We start from the raw sequence: 13,745 nt of genomic DNA on the forward strand, positions 1-13,745 counted from the left end.
TTCCTATTCCTGAGGGGGAACCCTCTCGCTCACTGCGTCATACAGATCGCATGGGTGAGGGGACTCTCCATCGTATGGGCTTTCATAGAGTTGAGGAAGTCTAGGTACGGAGACCATCCACTTCCACACCATCTGACCCTACCACTCACCACTCCCCTAGCCCTGACCATGACCAGGAACTCTATACAGATCTTCCCACCTATCCTTCTACCTCTAGTCCTACTCATACTGAGCCCTCCACCTCCACTGCCCCACCTTCTCAGCAGCAGCCCCTGGAGGTTAGGATATCTTCTGAGCAGCTCCGAGAGTTGAGGCAGGAGATAGTGAGGGAGCTGAGGGATGATCTTCTGAGAGAGCTACGAGGTTCTCAGACTGCTCCCTCCACCGAGATAGTCCCCTTCTTGGCAGCCGTGACCGAGATGATTGCACACCTGAAGGAGGAAATCTACAACATAAGGAGCCTAGTTCAAGCTCAATTCTGGAACATTAGCGATGTAAAGGATGACACAAGGGAGATGCGAGACAGCATCAGAATTGAGCTAGGTAGCCAGACTCAGGGAGCAGAGAGACTAGCAAATGCCTTGATCTCCAAGCTTGACACCCTCCAAGAGAGTGTGAACAACATTTTCTCGACTCAGTCTAGAACCACCTCGGAGATTCTCGAACAACTAGAGAACATCAATGAGGGGTTAAGCATGGTCATCCAACACACTAGACTAAGTAAGGGAGCCACATCCTCCACTACAAAGAAGAATTAGTGTATTTTTTTATCTGTTTTTGTAATGTACAGTCCCTTGAGGACTTCTTTTGATATGTGATCATACTTGTACTCAAATTTGAATTTAATACAATGAATAGAAATTTTCTTTCAAAATTGTGCATTCTTGAGTGCTTGTACTTTTCTATGCTTCCTGCCTTTTTGCTATGATGACAAAAAGAGGGAGAAAATATATTGAATTAAAATATAAAGGGAATCACTAAAAAGAAAATTCTTAAAGCAAAAAGTAATTTGTTCTAAGTGGATTCGATACCTCGAGGCTTATTATCTCTCTGTTGGGGCTCCTAAAGGAGTAATCTCCAGAATCTATTCAAGAAATATTTGGAGATTAGTTGAATCATACTCAAGAACAAATTGTCAGATTTTTCCTCTAAAATCAAAAATTTAAGCTCAAAAGCTTCAAGACATTAAAAGAAAATTCAGAGAATCTAAACAAAATTGAATACATATGTTGAGGGGGAGAATCTGAAATCTTAAGAAAGCAAATTCATTAAACACATATAAGCCAAACAATTGATTGCACGACATGAAGGCTTATATAATTCCAAATGAAAGGGGAAGCTTTAACTTCAGGATTTACTGTTTCACACCTTTCAATTTTGGATAAATTAAATGACTAGACACTTGAATTCATTTCAAAACCTTATTATAAATCTCCTTTTGGTTGAGCAATTCACTTTACAAATACTCAATATTTTGTCATCATCAAAAAGGGGGAGATTGTGGAGTGATTGATTATAACCCTATTTGATTTTGATAAGCTCAAAGTATTTGAGTATATCTTATGTTATACTAATGAATTCAATCTAGTGTTTCAGCCAAATATTTGTGAATTTATGTTTAAGTGTCTCTAGCTTTGGTTCAATACATTTTGGCTAAGTATGGAACTCAGTTTGAACCAAAGTCTGAAGCTCGAGTCGACTCCGAAAGATTACGAGTCGACTCCAAGTATTTCAGAAGCTCTGGCACATGCTCGAGTCGACTCCGGTACACTACGAGTCGACTCCGACTGAGAATCGACAGAAAGACAGAAAGTTGATTTTCAGACCCTGTCAGCGAGTCGACTCCAGAAGGGTACGAGTCAACTCCGATGGTTGCCGAGTCGACTCCCGACGTTTCCGAGTCGACTCCAAAGGGTAACAGAAGAAAGACAGAACAATGTATTTCAGACCCTGCAATCGAGTCGACTCCAGAAGGTTACGAGTCGACTCCGAAGTTTGGCGAGTCGACTCCTAGTTAAGTACGAGTCGACTCTCAGAGGAAAGCAAGACTAGAAGGTAGTTCAAGCCAAAACACAGAGGATCAGTTTTCGGATTCTGAGAGTCGAGTCGACTCCAACAAAGTGCGAGTCGACTCCAAGGCAGTTCAACTCAAAAGACAGAGAAACAGTTTTCGGATCCTGAGAGCCGAGCCGACTCCAAGTGCTCCCGAGTCGACTCCCAAGTCAGCCGAGTCGACCCCAACAAAATCCGAGTCGACTCCGAGGCAGTTCAACTCCAAACACAGAGGATCAGTTTTCAGGCTCTGAGAGCCGAGTCGACTCCAAGATGATCCGAGTCGACTCGAGAAAGAAATACATAAAAACAGATGTCTGGAACCCTGAGAACGAGTCATCTCCGGAGGGCCGAATCATCTCCAGACATTGGCGAGTCGACTCCAGGGTTGGCCAAGTCGACTCCAGAACGGGACAGCACTTTAATTCAAATCCTGAATAGTGGGCGAGTCGTCTCCAGTAAAGTGTGAGTCGACTCCAGCAACAGCCGAGTCGACTCCAGATCGAGCGAGTCGACTCCGACCCCAACGGATACATGGTCAGGAGTTGCAGATTGTGCAGAACGGCCACAAAATGCTGTCTAACGGCTAGTTTTCAAAGTGGACTGCTTAAATAGCCAGAGTGAACAGTAGTAGACATCAAGAGAGCTATTCCATTCAAACAAAAAGGGATTTCCACCTACCAAAGGCTCTCAAGAGTAAAAACAAGAGAAAGAAGGAAAAAGCGCATTGAACTCCATCCAACAAACGTTTCCTTCGCATTCAAGGCTCTCCTCTGACATCAGATCATCAGTGCATTCAAAGAGGAGACTCAGAGTTCGAGAAGCCCCTTCTTCCTCTTTCAAAATCTGTTTGAGGGATTCTAACTCTACATTATTTATATTGTTCATATTTGCTTTTTAAGAAGCTTTTCCTGTACTCTTTACAAACTGTTTTCTTGTTACTTGATTCAATCAGGGGATTGAATCAAGGTTGTTGAGATTTGTTGGTGAGCCGAAGTTAAAACCAACAGTGTAAGGGTTCGATTGTGATCTCGGAAAAACAATCGGATGGTTCTAGTCGGTGAGCCTGTGAAAACCGACCGAGTTCATTGTGATCTTGTGAAAACAACAAGTTGGGTTGTGAACTTGTAAAACAACCGGCTCTAATCCTAGGAATTATAGTAAACTCCCAAGTGAAGCTTGGAGAGTGGACATATGAGCAAGGGTTAGCTCCGAACCACTATAAAACCTCTTGTGTTTGTAGTTGGTTCATTGTCTCTTCCATCCTCTCCACTCACTACAACTAGTAATCTAATTAATCAGCCTGCAATAATATTAATTAGTTACTCATTAAGTTTTAATTTGCAATTATTACTTAAAACCCAATTCACCCCCCCTCTTGGGTTGTCTTCTTGGGCAACAGAAAGAATTTGATGAAGTGTGTTCAACACTTCATTTCAATGACGTCACTGAAGAGGTAGTTAAGCTTAAGTTATTTCCTTTTCTTTAAAGAAAAAAGCTAAGTCATGGTTACACTCCTTAAGGCCTAGGATCATAGCTACCTAGCAAGAAATGACAAGAGAATTTTTAAAGAAATTTTTTCCAACACATAAAACAAATACACTTAGAAGAAATATCATGAACTTCGCACAAAAAGATGGAGAAACATTTTTTCAATGTTGGGAAAGATTTAAGGACCTTCTGCTTGCTTGCCCACATCATGGATATGAAATTTGGAGGATCATTAGTTTCTTTTATGATGGTTTGTCCTCCAATATGAGATAATTTGTAGAAATGATGTGTAACGGTGAATTCATGAGTAAGAAACCAAATGAAGCCTGGGATTATTTTGATCTTTTAGCAGAAAATGCACAAGCTTGGGATACAACAGATAAAAATGAAAAATCTAAAATAGCACCTAATGCAAAAGGGGGAATATATCTTATTAAAGATGATAATGATGTCAATATAAAAATTGCTAATCTAACTAGGAAGGTTGAAGCCATGGAATTAAGCAAGGCCAATATAGGAAAAGCACAAACTATTGCTGAAAGTATATGTGGAATTTGCGAGAGTAATGCACATGTGACCAAGGATTGTCCTACAATCCCTGCTTTTCAAGAAGTGTCGCATGATCAAGCAAATTTCACCCATACTTATTAAAAGACCATTTCCAGAAACATATAATCCTAATTGGCGAAACCATCCTAACATTAGTTGGAGACATGGATCCATTGCCAATGAATCTCAAGGAAATTCTGTTCCTACTCCTTATGTGCCACCACATAGGAAATCCCTTGAAGATACTTTGCAAACCTTCATGCAAGGGCAGACTCAAATAAATCAGAATACAATGCAATCACTCCAAGAACTTAAAAATTCTGTAGGTAGAATTGAGGCTCAACTCAATGTTAGAAAAAAAGGGACATTTCTAGCCCAACCTCAATCTAACCCAAAGGGTCAACATGAGGTCCATGAAGCAAGTTTATCCCAACCTAAATTTGAACAAGTTAAGTCTGTCACAACCCTTCGTAGTGGAAAAATAATTAACAAAGAAATTCCAACAAAAGATGACAAACCTGAAAAAACTATTGAAAAGAAGGATGAAGATGATAATGAACAAGATGATCCAATACCCCATCACAAAATAGTTGCTCCATTTCCTTAGCGCTTGCTTGCAGCTAAAAAGGGAATACCTTACCAAGAAATTTCTTTAAACAAGTAAAGATTAACATTCCTTTATTAGATGCCATTAAGCAGATCCCATCTTATGTCAAATTTTTAAAAGATCTTTGTACCATAAAGCGAAAGCTTTACGTACAAAAGAAAGCTTTTCTAACTGAACAGGTGAGTGCTATTCTCAAACACAACACCCCACCTAAGTATAAAGATCCTGATTGTCCTACCATATCTTGCATCATAGGAAACTTCAAGATACAACGAGCCCTTCTTGATTTAGGTGCAAGTGTTAACTTACTGCCCTATTCAGTTTATGAACAGTTAGGACTTGGTGAATTAAAACCCACCAAGGTTACTCTCCAACTTGCCGATCGATCTATAAAGACACCAAGGAGAGTAGTCGAGGATGTACTTGTCCAAAATGATAAATTCTATTTTTCAGTCGACTTCATAGTATTACATATCCAGCCTGTCATGAATTGTACCACTCCAATACCTGTCATTTTAGGCCGCCCATTTCTATCTACTTCCAATGCTTTGATCAACTGTCGAAATGGAATAATGAAAATGTCATTCAGGAATATGACTATAATTTTAATATATTTAACATTTGCAAACAACCCGATAATGACAACGAAAATGATGAAATTCATGGAGTTAATCTGATCGACTCCATTGTAGAAGATGCTCTTGTCCCATCTCTTTCTTCTGATCCTTTAGACACATGCCTAACTCATTTCGGAAATACAGAGATAAACCAAAACTTTAGAGAAATCAATGCTATATTAGATTCAGCTCCTTTATTGGATACGGATAGGTGGAAATCTCGTTTCGAAGAGTTACCCCCACGCAACAATAGTCCTTTACCATCTAGTGTTCAAGCACCTAAACTTGAGCTAAAACCTTTGCCATCTAAGCTCAAGTACGCATACCTTGGTCAAGAAGAGACTTTTCCTGTGATCATATCATCCCAACTCGAACAAAGTCAAGAATTAAAATTGTTAGAAATTCTCAAGGAACATAAGGGAGCAATAGGGTGGACAATTGCTGATATCAAGGAAATTAGTCCCTCAATTTGTACTCATAGAATCCACCTAGAAGCTGATGCCAAACCTTCTTGTCAACCTTAACATTGATTGAACCCAAACATGAAGGATGTGGTTAGGGCAGAAGTTCTGAAACTTCTAGATGCCGGTATGATCTACCCAATTTCATATAGTAAATGGGTAAGTCCAACCCAAGTGGTCCCCAAAAAATCTGGTGTTACTGTAGTCAAAAATGCCAACAATGAATTAGTTCCAACTAGGGTCCCCACTAGTTGGCGTGTATGCATTGACTATAGAAAACTTAATTCTGTCACTAGGAAGGATCACTTTTCTCTATCTTTTATTGATCAAATCTTAGAAAGGTTGGCAGGCCATAAATTTTATTGCTTTCTAGATGGCTATTCAGGTTACAACCAAATTGCAATTGATCTTGAAGATCAGGAAAAGATCACTTTTACATGTCCTTTTGGCACTTTTGCTTACAAGAGAATGCCATTTGGATTATGTAATGCTCCTGCAACTTTCCAAAGATGCATGCTCAGTATTTTCTCTGATATGGTTGAGCGCTTTTTGGAAGTCTTTATGGATGATTTTTCAGTTTTCGGCTCTTCTTTTGAAAACTGTGTGGACCATTTAAGGCTAGTCTTAATTCGGTGTGAGGAGAAGAATCTAATCTTAAACTGAAAAAAGTGCCATTTCATGGTATCTAGGAGAATTGTTCTCGAGCACGTCATTTCATCTGAAGGAATTGAAGTAGACAAGGCTAAAATTGACTTAATTGCTAACTTACCCAATCCAAAAACTATCAAAGATATACGCTCATTTTTGGGTCATGCAAGATTTTATAGGAGATTCATTAAAGATTTTAGCTCAATATCTAAACCCTTATGTAATCTCCTTCAAAAGGAAACCCAATATGTGTGGTCTGAAGAATGTCAAAAAGCTTTTGATAAACTTAAAAGCTTGCTGACCTCTGTTCCCATCATGCAACCACCAAATTGGTCGCTTCCTTTTGAAATCATGTGTGATGCTAGTGAATATGCAATTGGGGTAGTTTTAGGGCAAAGAAAGGAAAGGAAGCCTTATGTTATCTACTATGTAAGTAAGACTTTAAATAGTGCACAAATGAATTACACCACTACGAAAAAAGAACTACTCGCCGTAGTATTTGCACTAGACAAATTTAGGTCTTACTTGATTGGATCCAAAATCATTATCTACACTGACCACGCTGCCCTTAAGTACCATCTTTCAAAAAGGGATGCTAAGGCGCGTTTGCTTAGGTGGATCCTTCTGCTCCAAGAATTTTTTTTAGAAATAAGAGATAAAAAGGGGGTAGAGAACGTAGTAGCTGATCACTTGTCCCGTCTCACTCTTCCAGATTCCATAGACAATTCACCCATAAGAGACACTTTCCCTGATGAGCAACTCTTTGAGATCCAGTCGTCACCCTGGTTTGCAAACATTGCAAATTTTCTTGTCACGGGTGAACTCCCAATTCATTGGAATAAACAGGACAAAAGAAAATTTCTGACCGAAATAAAAAATTTCTTCTGGGATGATCCTTATCTTTTCAAATACGGCCCAGACCAAATTATTAGGAGATGTGTACCTAATGACGAATTTATTAGTGTCATTTTCTTTTGTCATTCTGAAGCTTGTGGTGGTCATTTCTCTACTAAGAAAATGGCTGCAAAAATTTTATAGTGCGGTTTCTATTGGCCCACCTTGTTCAAAGATTCCCATAACTTTTGCAAAGCTTGCGAGCGTTGTCAAAAGTTAGGTGGGATAACTCGTAGGAATATGATGCCCCTCAACCCAATTTTAATTATCGAAATATTCGATTATCGGGGAATAAATTTTATGGATCCATTTTCTTCTTCATTCGGAAATTTGTACATCTTAGTAGCTGTAGATTATGTCTCCAAATGGATAGAGGCAATTTCTTGCAAGCATAATGACCATAAAACTATTTTAAAATTTTTAAAAGAAAACATTCTTTCCAGATTTGGAACGCCTCGAGCCATCATCAGTGATGGGGGTTCACACTTCTGTAATAAGCCTTTTGAGGCTTTAATGCGAAAATATGGGATCACCCATAAAGTCGCCACCCCTTATCATCCACAAACAAGTGGACAAGTTGAAGTATCCAATCGATCAATTAAGAATATTCTGGAAAAAACGGTTAACCCAAATCGCAAAGACTGGTCTTTGCGTTTAACTGATGCACTTTGGGCTTATCGTACTGCTTTTAAAAGCCCGATTGGTATGTCTCTGTACCGGCTTATTTTTGGCAAATCGTGTCACTTGCCTGTGGAATTGGAGCATAGGGCCTACTGGGCTATTAAGAGATTTAATTTTGATATGGATAAGGCTAGTTCACTACGCAAACTTCAACTTAATGAACTAGAGAAAATCAGGAATGAAGCATATGAGAATGGTCGAATTTATAAGAACAAAATGAAAGTCTTTCATGATAGAAATATTATAAGAAAAACATTTGAGCCTTTCCAGAAAGTTCTATTGTATAATTCAAGACTTCATTTATTTCCAAAAAAATTGAGATCTAGGTGGACCTGAAAGAGTAGATGCCCTATAAGCCAATCGTTTGATGGGTTTCTCTTTGTAATCCTCCAAATCATGTACTTTGACACTCGATATATATCAATAAAGGCATTGTGTTTCATCATTTGCTGCTTATCTGTTTTATTATTGGATGATGAACCCCATAAATTAGGACATTGGTTTTAGGGTTATGATGAGATCATACCAGTGAGACCTAAAATCCTAATTTAGAATACTTCCAGTTAAATTGGTATATTGAGTCGGGGATCAATATTACCGAAAAGACTGGCACATCTTATGTATGCTCGATGTAGAGGGTGATTGATCTCACAATCACTTGTGTGAGACACTAATATAAAGATGTGGGTGCTCATTAGAGGAATGAGTTCACTAAAATGACTAGCTATGAGAACATATTATGGATTCTTACTTAATTATCAAAAGATGGTTCTCATAGTGGGAGTTGTGCAAGTGATCCTTAGACCTGAGATCACCATGGTACCTTGTGCACTTGAAGCTATGATTTGGTTTACCCTCATTCACGACATTGCATTGTGTACGGGGTATTCTGGATATGGTGGATTTTGTACGAAAGTTGTGAGTAGGTCAACAAGGAATCAATCACTTCTAGTAAGAGAAGGTAACATCCTACTTACTCTAATCTTATGATGATTCAAGAAGCCTTTGATCAAAGCAAAATGAATATTAGAAAGAGTTTCTAATGTTTCATTGTTTGAATTATCATATAAAAGATTGAGAGAGACATGAATAAGTGATTGAGTTTGATATTGATCCATACTCATGCACTTATTCAGGATGTAGTATGACTGAGGGATTGAATTGCACGGTAACTTGCCACTGAAGGGTATGTTTGGATTTGTCCAATACATTCCTCATCTTCCGGATAGACATGATACGTTGCTAGACGTCAATCATGTCTTGTGGGTTGATCGAATCAAAGAGTTTGATTAGATCAAAGCATCAGAAAGGTTCTGATTGCTAAGTCAGGTTTAGCACTAAATTGAACTTAAATTGGATTAGAGGTATTCTAATCAGGTTAGGTCAACTTGCACCTGCACCTACTGCTGGCTAATATAAGGAACCCAATGGGTCACACACAAGGGAATTGATCAAGGGTCTAATTGGATTAGATCATGTTTGCGAGATGAACATGCTAGCACGTGTTGCAAATCCTAGCTCATGATTCAAATTAAATTCGAATCTGATTCATAGGTTAGGTTGATCTAATATGATTAGATCATGACCTAATATGGGTTAGCCAAGAGTTGAAACCCATTTGGCTTTAATTAGACCTGATTTGATTAGGTTTAATGTTTTCTTTAAGTTGGTTAAATCCAATTGGATTGGGTTTGATAGGGCCTTCACTTCTGGACCATTGGATCGCTCCCTGGATGAAGGATCTGGTCCGCTGGTTGGCGCCTTCATCTGGACCATTGGATGGCTTCCTGGATGAAGGATCTGGTCCACTGGTTGGCGCTTTATTCTGGACCACTGGATGGCTCTCTGGATGAAAGATCTGGACCGTTGCTCCGCGCCTGAATCTGGACCACTGGATGGCTCTCTGGATGAAAGATCTGGACCGTTGCTCAGCGCCTGAATCTGGACCATCGGTGATGTCATCTTGCTTCTGGACCATTGAATGGCACCCTGGATGATGATGCCTTGATCTGGACCATTTGATAGCACCTAAATCTGGACCATTGGCTTTGGTTCGCTGCATTTGGGCCCTTGGATCATCAGGATTTAAGAGAGAGACATGAGAAAGAAGTTGATACACCCTTCTCCTTAGCACCCCATCATGATAGGATGCCTCTCTTGGCACATGCCTCATCATGATGAGGTGTGTGGATGGGATGCATCCCTTTATGATGCATCCCTCCATCTCTTATAAATAAGGAGGTGCCTTGGGGTTCTAAAGATCATCTAAGAAAAAGCTTCTCCTTCTCTCTCCCTTATCCCTTCTTTCTTACAAGCCTCTCTCTTTTGTCCTAACCCAAGACAAGAGGGTCTTCTTTAGGACAAAAAGGCTAGTGAATGTTTTAGAGGTAGAAAGGAGGAAGGAAGTGAAGGAAAATCAGTCAATTAAATCCTTTGGAAGAATTGAACAATTAGAATCAAGTTTTGGTGGAGCTAGAGTCTTGAACCCATTCATGTGTGGATCAACATCGGAGGGTGAACATTTGGGCACCTTAGGACATCTTCAGACATATTGGATATAGCGTGATAGGTATTCTTCTATACCAAGATCATATTTTCTATATTATTTGGTTATACTATTAAGATGATCCTGGTTTATTAGGGTTTCATATAATAGGTTTTATAAGAAAATTTTATAATCCCGTATCTTCCGCTGCGCCCTAGGGCACTGGAAAACCCAACAGTGGTATCAGAGCCACCCTTAATCCTTTTAACCAAATGATAATACATGCTATTATCTTGATGCTATGAGATAGCTAGGTTGTTTGTATGCATGATTAGTTTATGCCATGAGATAGTATTATATTCATGTTGTAGCACAGTATAATTGCTAGTGCTAAATTATAGAATGTGCAATGAGACCAATATAGTAGTATGAAAATTTTGGGCTGACCCATTTTGGAACAATCGACTCAGTTGGTGTCTAGGAAGGAAGCCACAGGTGGTTACTTAATTAGGACCTCACTCTCTGAGTGAGGGGTGCCTCCCACCTGCTTTTCTGGCTAATTATTTGATTGTCCTTTATGGTTGAGCTTAATGTTAGTAAGATACTACTATTTGAAAGCCCTCACTAAATTCATAATTAAGTCGTAGTGTTAGTTGCTTTAAGCTGAGCCATTCTGAATCAATTGACTAAGTTGGTGTCTAGGAAAGAGGCTACAGGTGGTTATTTAATTAGGACTTTACTAAGTAAGGAGAGCCTCCCATCTGCTTACCTGGCTAACTATTTGATTGACCTCCATGGAAAATCTAATTGCTGATATAACACTATAAAGGTCCTTCCTTCATGCTTAGATATTATTATGTCAATATCTACGCTAGCTTGTTGTGATTCCCACAAGGCTAGTATTAGGGATTGATATTGTAATATCTTGGTGCATATGATGCATATGGCATATTTTAATATGTTGTCTTGTTGTGATTCCCACAAGGGCAGCATTATTCAAATATGACTGTATAAAAATGAAGGGTTTGACTTAACTAGACACAATAGTTTATTGTGATTCCCACAAGACTATATGTGTGCTAGAGGACAGAATAAAGTTGGAAATTGCATGGGATGCAATTGGAAAGACTTTCCCACCTTTGAACTTATAAGGGCTTGTTGTGATTCCCATAAGATCTTTTGTAAGGAATTTGGATCTCAACCCTACTAAGAAAATTAGTATTTTCTCGTTCATCATACTTGAGGGTTATGATATTCGATAAAAATAGTGGGAGTAACAATTAGATAAAAGTCCTTGTCTGATTGAATACATGTCATCATGATTGGTCTGCTTATATTAGTGTTCTTTGTAATTATAGATTAATTCTGCAAAAATAGCATCTTTACTCTCACTTAGAGGTATCTTAGATACAAACAAATTGACTGGTCCCAACTATGTGGACTGGTTGAGGAATTTAAAGATTGTTCTCACACAAGAAAAACTTTCCTACATTCTTGAAACCCCTGACCTAGGGTCAGCAGGGAAAGATGCAACTGAGGAGGAATTAGCCACATACCGTACGTGGAAAAATGACAGTTTGACTGTCAAATGTATCATGCTTGCTTCTATGAATAATGAATTGCAGAGGCAGCATGATAGCATGGATACTCACTCCATACTCCTTAACTTGAAGGAGTTATATGGTGAGCAGAGCAGAACTGCTAGATATGAGATATCTAAGCAGTTGTTCCGTGCTAGAATGATCGAGGGATCGTCTGTGCAAGACCACTGTTTAAAGGTTATAGACTTGATCACTCGATTGAGTCAACTTGGCTTTGCTATGGACAGTGAGCTCAGTCAAGATTTGATCCTGCAATCACTACCCGACTCATTCTCGCAGTTTGTTGTGAATTATCACATGAACAAACTGAATTCCTCCCTACCTGAGCTTCTAAATATACTGAAAACAGTAGAGTCCCACATCAATAAGGACAAGGGTCCGATCCTTCTTGTTGGTGAGAGCTCAAAGAAGAAATCGGGCAACAAGGGTTCAAAGAAAAAATTAAACCCTAAGAGTCACATCAAAAAGAAAAAGGAAAAGAAAATCTCTGAACCCGGTACCTGTTTCCACTACGGCAAGATGGGGCATTGGAAAAGGAACTGCAAGAGCTTTCTTGCAAGTGTGAAGCCTGATGCAAGTGTTGCATCAAAAGGTATGTTTTTATTACATGCCAATATGACATTAAGTTCTTCTGATTCTAATTCATGGGTATTGGATACCGGTTGTGGTTCTCACATATGCAAATCTTTGCATGGACTGCAGAAAATTAGAAGTCTGAAGAAAGGTGACTTCGAGCTATATGGCGCTGGAGGAGAATCCATCCAGGCTGAAGCTGTTGGCACCTACATACTAGAGCTACCCTCCAGAAAGTTCTTGAAGCTAGAAGACTGTTATTTTATGCCAAAAATCATTAGAAATGTAATTTCAATTCCTTTGTTCCTTAAGAAAGGATTCGAAATAAATGGAAAGAGCAATAGTTGCTCCATTTCTTTATCTAATGAGTATTATTGTCATATCACTATGGAAAATGGTCTTTTAGTATTATATCTTAATAATGTTATGTTTCATATTGGCAAAGATAATAAAAGAAAAAGAGAGAATATTAATAATACCCTCCTCTGGCATTACCGATTAGGTCATATTAGTGAGACAAGGTTACACAAGTTGTATAAAGATAAATTCTTTGACCCTTATGATTTTGAATCATTAGGAACTTGTGAATCTTGTCTTATGGGTAAAATGACCAAGTCTCCATTCTCGGGACATGGAGAAAGGGCAAGTGAGTTGTTAGAACTCGTACACACTGATGTGTGCGGTCCTATGTCAACTCCAGCTAGAGGTGGATACTCTTACTTCATTACATTTACTGATGACTTATCAAGGTTTGATTTTGTGTATCTAATGAAACATAAATCCGAAGCCTTTGATAAATTTAAAGAGTATCAAAGTATGGTCGAAAAACAAACTGGAAAGTGTATTAAAATCCTTCGATATGATCGAGGAGGAGAATACCTTTCTAGTGAATTTTTAGACTATCTTAAATTAAAGGGTATACTCTCTGAATGGATACCTCCATATACGACACAATTAAATGGTATAGCTGAAAGGAGAAATCGTACCTTATTAGATATGGTACGGTCCATGATGTGCTTCACAAATCTTCCAATTTCCTTCTGGGGACATGCCCTAGAAACTGTTGCATTAGTATTAAATAGAGTA

At 38.8% G+C, this 13,745-nt stretch overlaps 1 non-coding gene across 1 annotated transcript; it reads right to left on the reverse strand.

The window, feature by feature from the left end:
* Positions 1 to 3,651: 3,651 nt before the first annotated feature.
* On the reverse strand, positions 3,652 to 3,758 carry LOC120105501 (small nucleolar RNA R71). The gene has a single exon (XR_005507903.3). It is a non-coding gene; the product is annotated as a small nucleolar RNA R71 (small nucleolar RNA).
* Positions 3,759 to 13,745: the final 9,987 nt, after the last annotated feature.

This window comes from Phoenix dactylifera, chromosome 13, assembly GCF_051530095.1.
Source record: "Phoenix dactylifera cultivar Ajwa chromosome 13, Ajwa_hap1_PhDact_Kaust_v1.1, whole genome shotgun sequence".
Classification (NCBI taxonomy): Eukaryota; Viridiplantae; Streptophyta; class Magnoliopsida; order Arecales; family Arecaceae; genus Phoenix; species Phoenix dactylifera.